The sequence below is a fragment of the Platichthys flesus genome, chromosome 21, assembly GCF_949316205.1.
Source record: "Platichthys flesus chromosome 21, fPlaFle2.1, whole genome shotgun sequence".
Classification (NCBI taxonomy): domain Eukaryota; kingdom Metazoa; phylum Chordata; class Actinopteri; order Pleuronectiformes; family Pleuronectidae; genus Platichthys; species Platichthys flesus.
The window spans coordinates 2,799,434-2,808,039 of NC_084965.1; positions in this window are offsets into that span (position 1 = coordinate 2,799,434).

Sequence of the window (8,606 nt, forward strand, 5' to 3'; positions counted from 1 at the left end):
CTGCCATCCCCCCTCACACACACATTGTTTACGTTGTGGAGAAGAGCTCAGTCAGCAGGAAGACACGTGGCCCAGCTCGGTCTTTCAGGGGGGGGTGGAGGCCGTTACTCCTGCCGCTCTCATTAAAACACTGACTGACTCTTGGTGCAGACCTAAACTCAAACTGTTTTTCTCATCAACTTCTCCGGGTGTTAACTGCAGTTTTGTGGCCGAGATAAATCAGCGAGGGAAGAAAAGAAGCAACTGCTGGAATTCTTTTTGGTTTCTCATTAAATTCACAGCACATATTTCCCCCAAATTGACTTATGTGCATGAAAGAATCGTCTCTGGCTAAGACTTCAGTCTGGAGCTGAAACGTGTGTGAGTTCAGGTTTTGTTTCTTTCACTGCCACATTGACACTGAGTATTATTATAGAGATCCACAGCATAGTTCCAAAATCCAATTCATTTTCTGAAGAGAGATTTTGATCATCAGCGATATTTTAACCATCCGAGGTAGATGCCACAAGTTTGCATGGTATCAACTTACAATTTCAACTTCAATGAGAAGTACCAGACTACCCACAATCCTCAGGTTTCCAAACTTCTCAGTTTTTGCCCGTCCAAACAACAATTTTCTCAAACTAAAACTCTGCATTTAAGGTGTAAACGTAGCATCAGTGTTGTTTTGGAGCTTCATCGTGTGTAGCCACTGAAGTTAGACATTCTTCTGCCTCCATGCAGGGCGATCGGAGAATGTGTGTGTTAAGTGCAGCTGTTGGCCACCACTGGATCAGATGTCCTGGTCCAGAGGGGGGGGGGGGGGTTGGTCGAGTCGGGCCTGTTCACGCTGCTCACACTTTTATTTTCGTGTGTGTGTGAGTTTGAGACAACAGGTGCGAGGCCGGAGGCAGCGACTGAGCCGGTGGTGACTGACTGTCTGGTTCTGTGTAACTCGAACTCCACTTTCCAAGTAAACAAGAGCAGGGAGTAACACACATGCTTATTAATTACAAGTGAGAACAAGGAGGACGGAATTTTTCAATGATTTATGTCATCTGATGAAAAGTCGTCTCACTTTTCAAGGACCACTGAGAAAAATGTGATAAATCTGTTTGACATGATGAATGTTAAATGCAATGATAAGCAACTGAAGGAGAATTATTCTTATTATTATAGATGTTTATTAATCAATGTATCTATACTTTAAAATAAGGGTTTTATTTACCCCATGAATGTCAAAAATCTACTCACAAAGAAAATCATGCAATAATGCTCTGGGGCTTATGGAAGATGTCCAATCAGCAGAACTGAAAAACAACATAAAACAAAACAAGAAATAAACATCTTCATAATCAAACTACTAAAGTGAAACCTAACAAAATATAATAAATAATTATTATTGAATCCGCTTTGACTTGTCTTGCAGCTCAGTGGTGAGATTCTTGGGATGTGTTTGAACAGAAGCAGGATTTGAGAGATTTATCACAGTGCTCTGACTGAATCAGAGAACAGAATACACACACACACACACAGACAGACACACAACATGCATCCACAGACTATTCTGCAATCTCTATTCCTTGCCAGTTGCACAAAGGTCCACAGTCACTGCAGCGAGTCAATAGAGTCCTGTCTGCGTGGGTTCCTCGGAGGCAGCGTATGCTAATATTATCCTCCGCCTCCTCGTTCCAGTGCTGGGATCGAGCTCATGGCTCACGAGCCGCCACTTTGATGACACATTCAAATATTCTAACATGAGAACAGAGAAATCCATCTCCCCGCTGAGCGCCGCCACTCGCCACCATGCAAATGGGCTGTTGAAGGTGACTGTGGGGAATGTTAATGAGAGAGAGAGAGAGAGAGAGAGGAGATGGCTTTCGTTCTTCTCCATTATGCATCCATCCATCAGGAGGAGGCTCAGTGATGTAAAACTTTATTGATCAGGTGAGAACAAGCAGGAACTTCTGCTCCTTCTGTAGTGAAACAAGTTCGATATCTGAAGAGTGAACGAAGCTCATATTTTCTTTGTTAGTTACTTTTACATTTTTACTGGTAAACAAACATGTTCAGTTCATCTTTCTTGAGGATTATTGCCAAGATATAGGGAAAATATTGTGGTCAAACATAAGACAAAATGAGAGGAGGAATATTGATTTAAAATTTTAGCATTTTGAGAATAAAGTCAAGACTAAGGTTTAAAGCCCCAATTTCTTTTTTCCGCATTTCAAGCTCAAAGTTGAAATATTGAGAATAAATTTGAATTCAATCAAACTACACAGATTTATATGTATTTAATACGTGTATACCTACTAACTGTGGTGCAAAAGAGACAATGCTGTATCTTAAACATATTAAATGTGCGTCGTATTTAATTCTCAGAGACTTTGTCACATTTTGTTTTAGGTGAAAAAACAACTTTTCAGCCTCTTTTTAAAAGTGCATTTTACACTAAAACATGTGGATCACATCCAGTAAAGATGTTGTAAGATCATAAAGCAGTTTCTATGTTTTCCCTGGTCTATCCTCTGGGCTCCGTTCTGGTCGGAGGGAGAGTGAAATGTGAAATATGTTGAAAAATCAGATTCTATGATTCAGCTGGTGAGAAAGAAAAGGAGTGAGAGTAACAGAGCGGTCCTTTAATTCCACTCTGCAGGGCTCCTGACCCCCGCATCAACAACAATGGAGCCGTGCGATGGGGGTCACACTCAGCCTGTGATGAAGAAAGTGTGGCATCATCGATCTGCCAGGAACCCCCCCCCCCATCACACACACACACACACACACACACACACACACACACACAGACTTCCCTCCCCTGCTGCTCTGCCCACTCATCACTGAGTGTTTTGTAACCACGGAGAAGTGTGTCCCCTTCCTCCACACACACACACATTCACACCCACATACACACACACACAAGCACACCCACACAGACACACAGACACACAGACACACACTTCCAGTTTCCACAAAGGACAATCTGCACACTGTCAGACACGGCGAGGAGTGAAGTGACCTTTCAATCATCCCTCCAGGGAAGAAGAAGGGGCGGAGCTTCCCCCCCCCACACACACACACACACAGAAGATTGGAAAAACGTCCACCCGGGTTTTGTTGCTAGGCAGCCGGGCCTCTGCAATGACAGTGTGTCAACAATGAGAAGAGAATGAGAAATAGATTGCGGAGGGTCACTGGAGAGGAGCGGGGGGGGGGGGGGGGGGGGGGGGGGAGAGCAGCCTTCATGGACATGCTCGTGTCTCCTGTGTGTCACACACTGGTACCTGTCGCCCCTGCTCAATGGGAAACAACCTTCACATCACTGAGGAGTCGTCACCAGTGTGAAAACACACACAACAAACACAATGATCTGTGAATCGGCTGATTGGCCGTGGGAGGGATTTATCTCCACGTGACATTTGTGCGTCGTGACATGAATATTAATAAAGTTCTGCTGCAGCTTTGTCCTTTGCTCTTTTTTTTCAAACCATGTTATTATCTGAGCAAACATTAAAATCAATTTTTGTTGTTGCTATGAATTCTGTATCTGTGCTTTTGTCTGTGCTCTCCGTGGTTTTATTGGCTGAAAATGATGATGTCATACTTTTGTTGACCAATCAACATTTTCTTACAAATTTTAATGATTTCAAAAGAAAAAAATGAAACGACAGTCATGGGTGGGTTTTGGAAATAAGAGCTTTATTTAACAAAAGACAACATTAAAAAGCAATTTACAAGAAACAAGCAGCTAAGTTCCTGTCAAGAGAACGAAACCAAACTGAAACACAACCAAACAAACCAACTCTGAACAAAACAGCAACACACACACACATACATCAGCTGTATTACACACACAAGAAGAATCAGGTCTCATCATGTATGTGTTTGGGTGTGTTTGATTGGCAGGTACTGTATATATATATATATATATATATATATATATATGTACTAGGAAGCTCCAGTATTTCAAGTTACATACTCCGATGAATGTGTACGATGATGTTTTGTGACAGAACTTTCACATCAGTAGAATATTACTGCAATAAAAAGAGTCTTATAGGAAAAGGCATCTGCTCCATTACTTCCTCTCGTAAAATCCCCCCTCTGCCTTCTTTTGTCTGCAAAGCACTGATCGTGGTGGATGCACATACTGTGTGTGTGTGTGTGTGTGTGTGTGTGTGTGTGTGTGTGTGAATGTGTGTAAGTGAGCGTTATGATGTGAACGAGTCTGGGAGGGTATCATCACAGTTTCCCCACAGTTCTGCACCGGCCCTCGGGCCCTTCAGCACACTGAGACAGAAAACATCCATAAAGTTTTTAACGGCCCTCGTCTGTCTCTGTACCGCCCTCGGGGCGCAGGAGAGAACGAGCTGCGTACTGTATCGTACATGATGTGCATGTGAGTTGTGTCATTTCCTCCAGCTAACCAGATGTGGTGGAAATGGAGGGAAAGTCATTGTTATAATTAAAACATATCATATTTAACTCAAACACAAAGGCCTGTGTGTCGGTATCTATGACTCTTATTCACATTTAATAATCAGTAGACTTTAAAATATGTAATATTGATTTTCTGCTAAAGTGATTCAAGTTTACACAGATTTAGTTTTTGTTGTTGTTTATTCAAGCACAATAAACTGAGCTGTTTAAATGAATGAATCATGAATCATGCGAGAGGCTGCAGGTAGGAGAGGAATCACCCTTACTCCTGTTTGTGATGATGAGGGTGAGACGGTGTGGGATGGAGTGAATATGGAGCGGGGGGGGGGGTCTGGAGAGAGATGGTCGAGCGTGGAGCGACGGTCAAAGGAGCCACAAGTGGCCCAGTGTTCCCCGGCAGCAGCACCTGCCTCGCCGCCTCCCTCCTCTTCATCACCCGTCAACAGAACTCCTCTTAAAGCTGACGCATGGGGAATACAAAGGGTGTGTGAGTGTGTGTGTGTGTGTGTGTACATGAATTAGGACTGTGCACGTGGGAGTGTTGCATCACAAAGAAGGTATTTTACTATCCACATAGACAGTCTAACAGGTACTTCATTCCCCTCCCCCCCGAAACCCAGTGATGCCAATTACCTTCATTCAGAATCTTCTCCACATGACTGATTTTCACTGATTCATTATGGGAGGGACCATCCAGTGGATTCTGCTATGTTAACAATGTATTTAATGTAATTTTGTGCCCATTAGGTTTTTACGTAATCAGAAGATCCTGTCAATCATAGTGTAGTAATCTAGTGTTGGGATTTTTGGAGATGTGGTAAATGTTTCCATGGTAGCGGTGAGCTGCACCAATCAGAGACATCGGTACAGAGGAGTAGTTCTTCTCCTAGACATCACAAATAGAAAAATGTCCTGAGTTTCCCAATCTCTTTGTTTGTGGTGAGTCTACCTCGGATGGTTAAAATTTTTACGGCTGATAAGCAAAATGGGATTTTTTCATTGTCACAGAACTTCACTTTGGAGAACTGTGGTGCCTTCAGGCCTCGGTGGAGGGATCTACTCTGAGTGACATTCTAGTTTGAGGCTCACACAGCTTCACCTCTCTGCTGGTTTGAGGTTCAGTGAGTCGTCCGCTGTCTCTTATGTCCCGCTCTGACTCTTGTCGTCCTCGTGCACGCCGCCATACGTCCTCCTCTGATTGGCCGGGCGCTCAGCCGCCTCATCCGATGCTCAGATGCTTGTCTTCCTCGACTGACACTCTGCAACAATAACTGACCTTGCAAAGATTTAAGCTCGTCTGTGCAAGGTCAGAATGAAACACCTCTTTATGTGGCTCGGCCCCCGTTTAAATCAGCGCTGGTGAAACCTTAGATTTGTTATTGACTTCCTCATTGTCCCTCCAAAATCAATGTGAGGAGGCAGAAGGGACATTTTTCTAAAGCAATTTACCACAAGGGCGAATCCTGCCACTCATTGGTCGATCAATGACGAGTCTTTACACGCTGCCCGAGGATAATTATTAATGGGTTGTTGATTCGTTAGCATTTGTGAAACTGCAGCTGAAGAATACATAACTATTAACATTCAGTTAATTTCAATCTGAGCAGAACACGGGGATTCTGGTTCATCACATCACAACGTGAAGAAACTGTCATGGCTGAGGATGAATTTGTGTTTCTGAGATTTATTTGCTAGTTGATTTGTCGTAACACAACATTGCAGTGGCAGCCCCATGTGGATTTCGTTGTGTTAAAAAAATATGCACATGTAGAAATATCAGTAAATAATAATCATGAAAACGAAATGTAAAAACATTGAAGTTTCAAGGTCTAAAGGGAAATATAAATAAACCACTATTCAGTGACATTTAGTTCAACACTGCAATAAAAGAACAGTTCTTTATCTTATTACAATTTAAATGTTGTAGATATATTTATGATTTTATCTTTGCTTACAGTATCCCACATCGTTTGGGAATTTAAAAACATGCCAAATATAAAAACAAAATTGAAATAATGGATTGTTTGGACTTGACTCCTGCAAATGTTTTGAATTCTTAAATCATCATAAATCATCAACTTGATACAAACTTAGAATTAAGAAATAAAAAAAAACATGCAATGACAAACATATTTTACTGAAAAGTTCTTAGTGAAGTAATATTGATCAAATCTAGGAACCAGCAGGACGCTCTGGATTCTCAGGGGGGATTTTTGCTGACAGTTCGCCACTCAAACATGAAGACGACTGGAATTCAATGAAGAAAAGGAGAGAAAGCAATCCATCACATAAAATATAATATATGCACATATTGACAATAACTGTTTTTTACTTCACTGTGCTGAAGCGTCACTGTAACAATAGAGAAAACTTCTGAAACGCACATGTTTCCAGGGGATCATCCAAAGTGGGTTTACACACTTCATGGTTTTGTGTCTCAGTTCAAGGGATGAAGCTCATGCCTCTCAAACACACACACACACACACGACACAGACACACACACACGCGCCCCCTCACTTAATGGGAAGGAGGACTCAGCCAGCTGGTGCAGCTCACACACACACACACCCACACACACACGCAAACACACAACACACACACACACACAAACCTAATCCCTCGTTCAATTTGTCACCCCTTCAAATCCTATTCATCCAACTTCCTATTCAGGGGTGTAGAGCCTCTCCAGTGGAGTCTCTCCTCATTTTTGTTCTACGTCTCAATAGTTCGAGCCTCACATTCGCTGTGACAGGCAACACAGCTGGACCGCGGAAACATGTCAAACCCCCGAATCTGATATGGAGTCAGAAATATATACTTTATAAAAACTAGAAGCAGAAATATGACCTCATAGAGTGGCTGATAAAGTCGTGTCCACCCGGGAGGTCGTGTGTTTTCATCCCTGTGAGTTTTCTGGTTTGATTTGAAATGAGATTACACAGAAACAAGTGAACAGATTAAAAACAGAACTCGGTGGAGGGATGTGGTGCAGATCAGGACGTGAGAAGAGGAAGAGGAACCCATTACATTTCAGTGCAGATCACACAATAACTCATTCTACAGACGTATTTAGGGGACAGATGTTTATGAGTGAGAGAGATGTGCTGCAGATCCCAATGAAAATCCAGACCTAGTGAATCCAGATTCAGTTATGTGTTCTACTGAGTGTCATTCTATAGTAGTTTCCCATTTTCGCAAAAATACACTTTACTTTCCCCAAAAGAGAAACACAAGCTATCTGAAGGTTGAAAGAAATCTGATTACAAGCTTTTCTAAACTTCACTAATTCACATTTTCCTCGGAAACAATTCAGATAACGAGCCTGCTTGGTTTTATCAAGAAGTTAAAAGTAATAATAAAGGTTAGTGTTCAGTCACAGACGTCTGATCCCTGACACCGTGTTCAAACGTCTTATCTTTAGGCTTCAACGCTTTTTACACTTCACGGCCAAAAACATCAAGTCGTGTTTATTTAAACAAAACATAAAAAACAACAGGAGCCGAGCCAAAAAGGGCTTAATAATCATGGCAAAGGAACGAGAAGCCTGGAAACAAAAATAAGAAATGCAACGATAAAAAACACAGTAAATATTACAAATGCTAAGTCCAGAGAAAAGAATGAAATAGTGATGAGCTTTAAGAATCATCAGGAAAATGATGACGCAAAGGAGCTTGTTAAATGAAGATGAAAATTATTATAGAGAAATAACAAGACCTGGTGCGGAGAAGGAGACGGATTGGAAAGGTTTAATTTAGAGACGTGAGAGGACGACTGAAGGGAAGAATAAAAGCTTTGTAAACAAATAGTAACTTCTAAAAATCCATAAACAACAATTCTATATTTAACTGGGTGTAGGTGTGCCGGAGTGGGAGCGCTGGGGAGTTGTCTTTTTATAGCAGCAGTGTGAAAGTTAAAAAAGGTCCAGCAGCTGGGACCAGTTGTGCTCGAGAGAGGGCAGAGTCAGAAAGGCCTCGTGGAGAGACAGTTTATTATCCAAGACAATTTCATTTGTCCTAGATATTAAAAAACACCTGAATTTATTGTGTGCGCTTGAAAACGTAAATGTTTGCGTCCACACAAACACACAAACACACAGAATTTGGTATACGACTTATTCTCAGTTGTGCGTTTCATCGTGCACCTTTAACCTTTCTCGCCGTGCGTCAGTCAAACGTAGCCCCGCCTC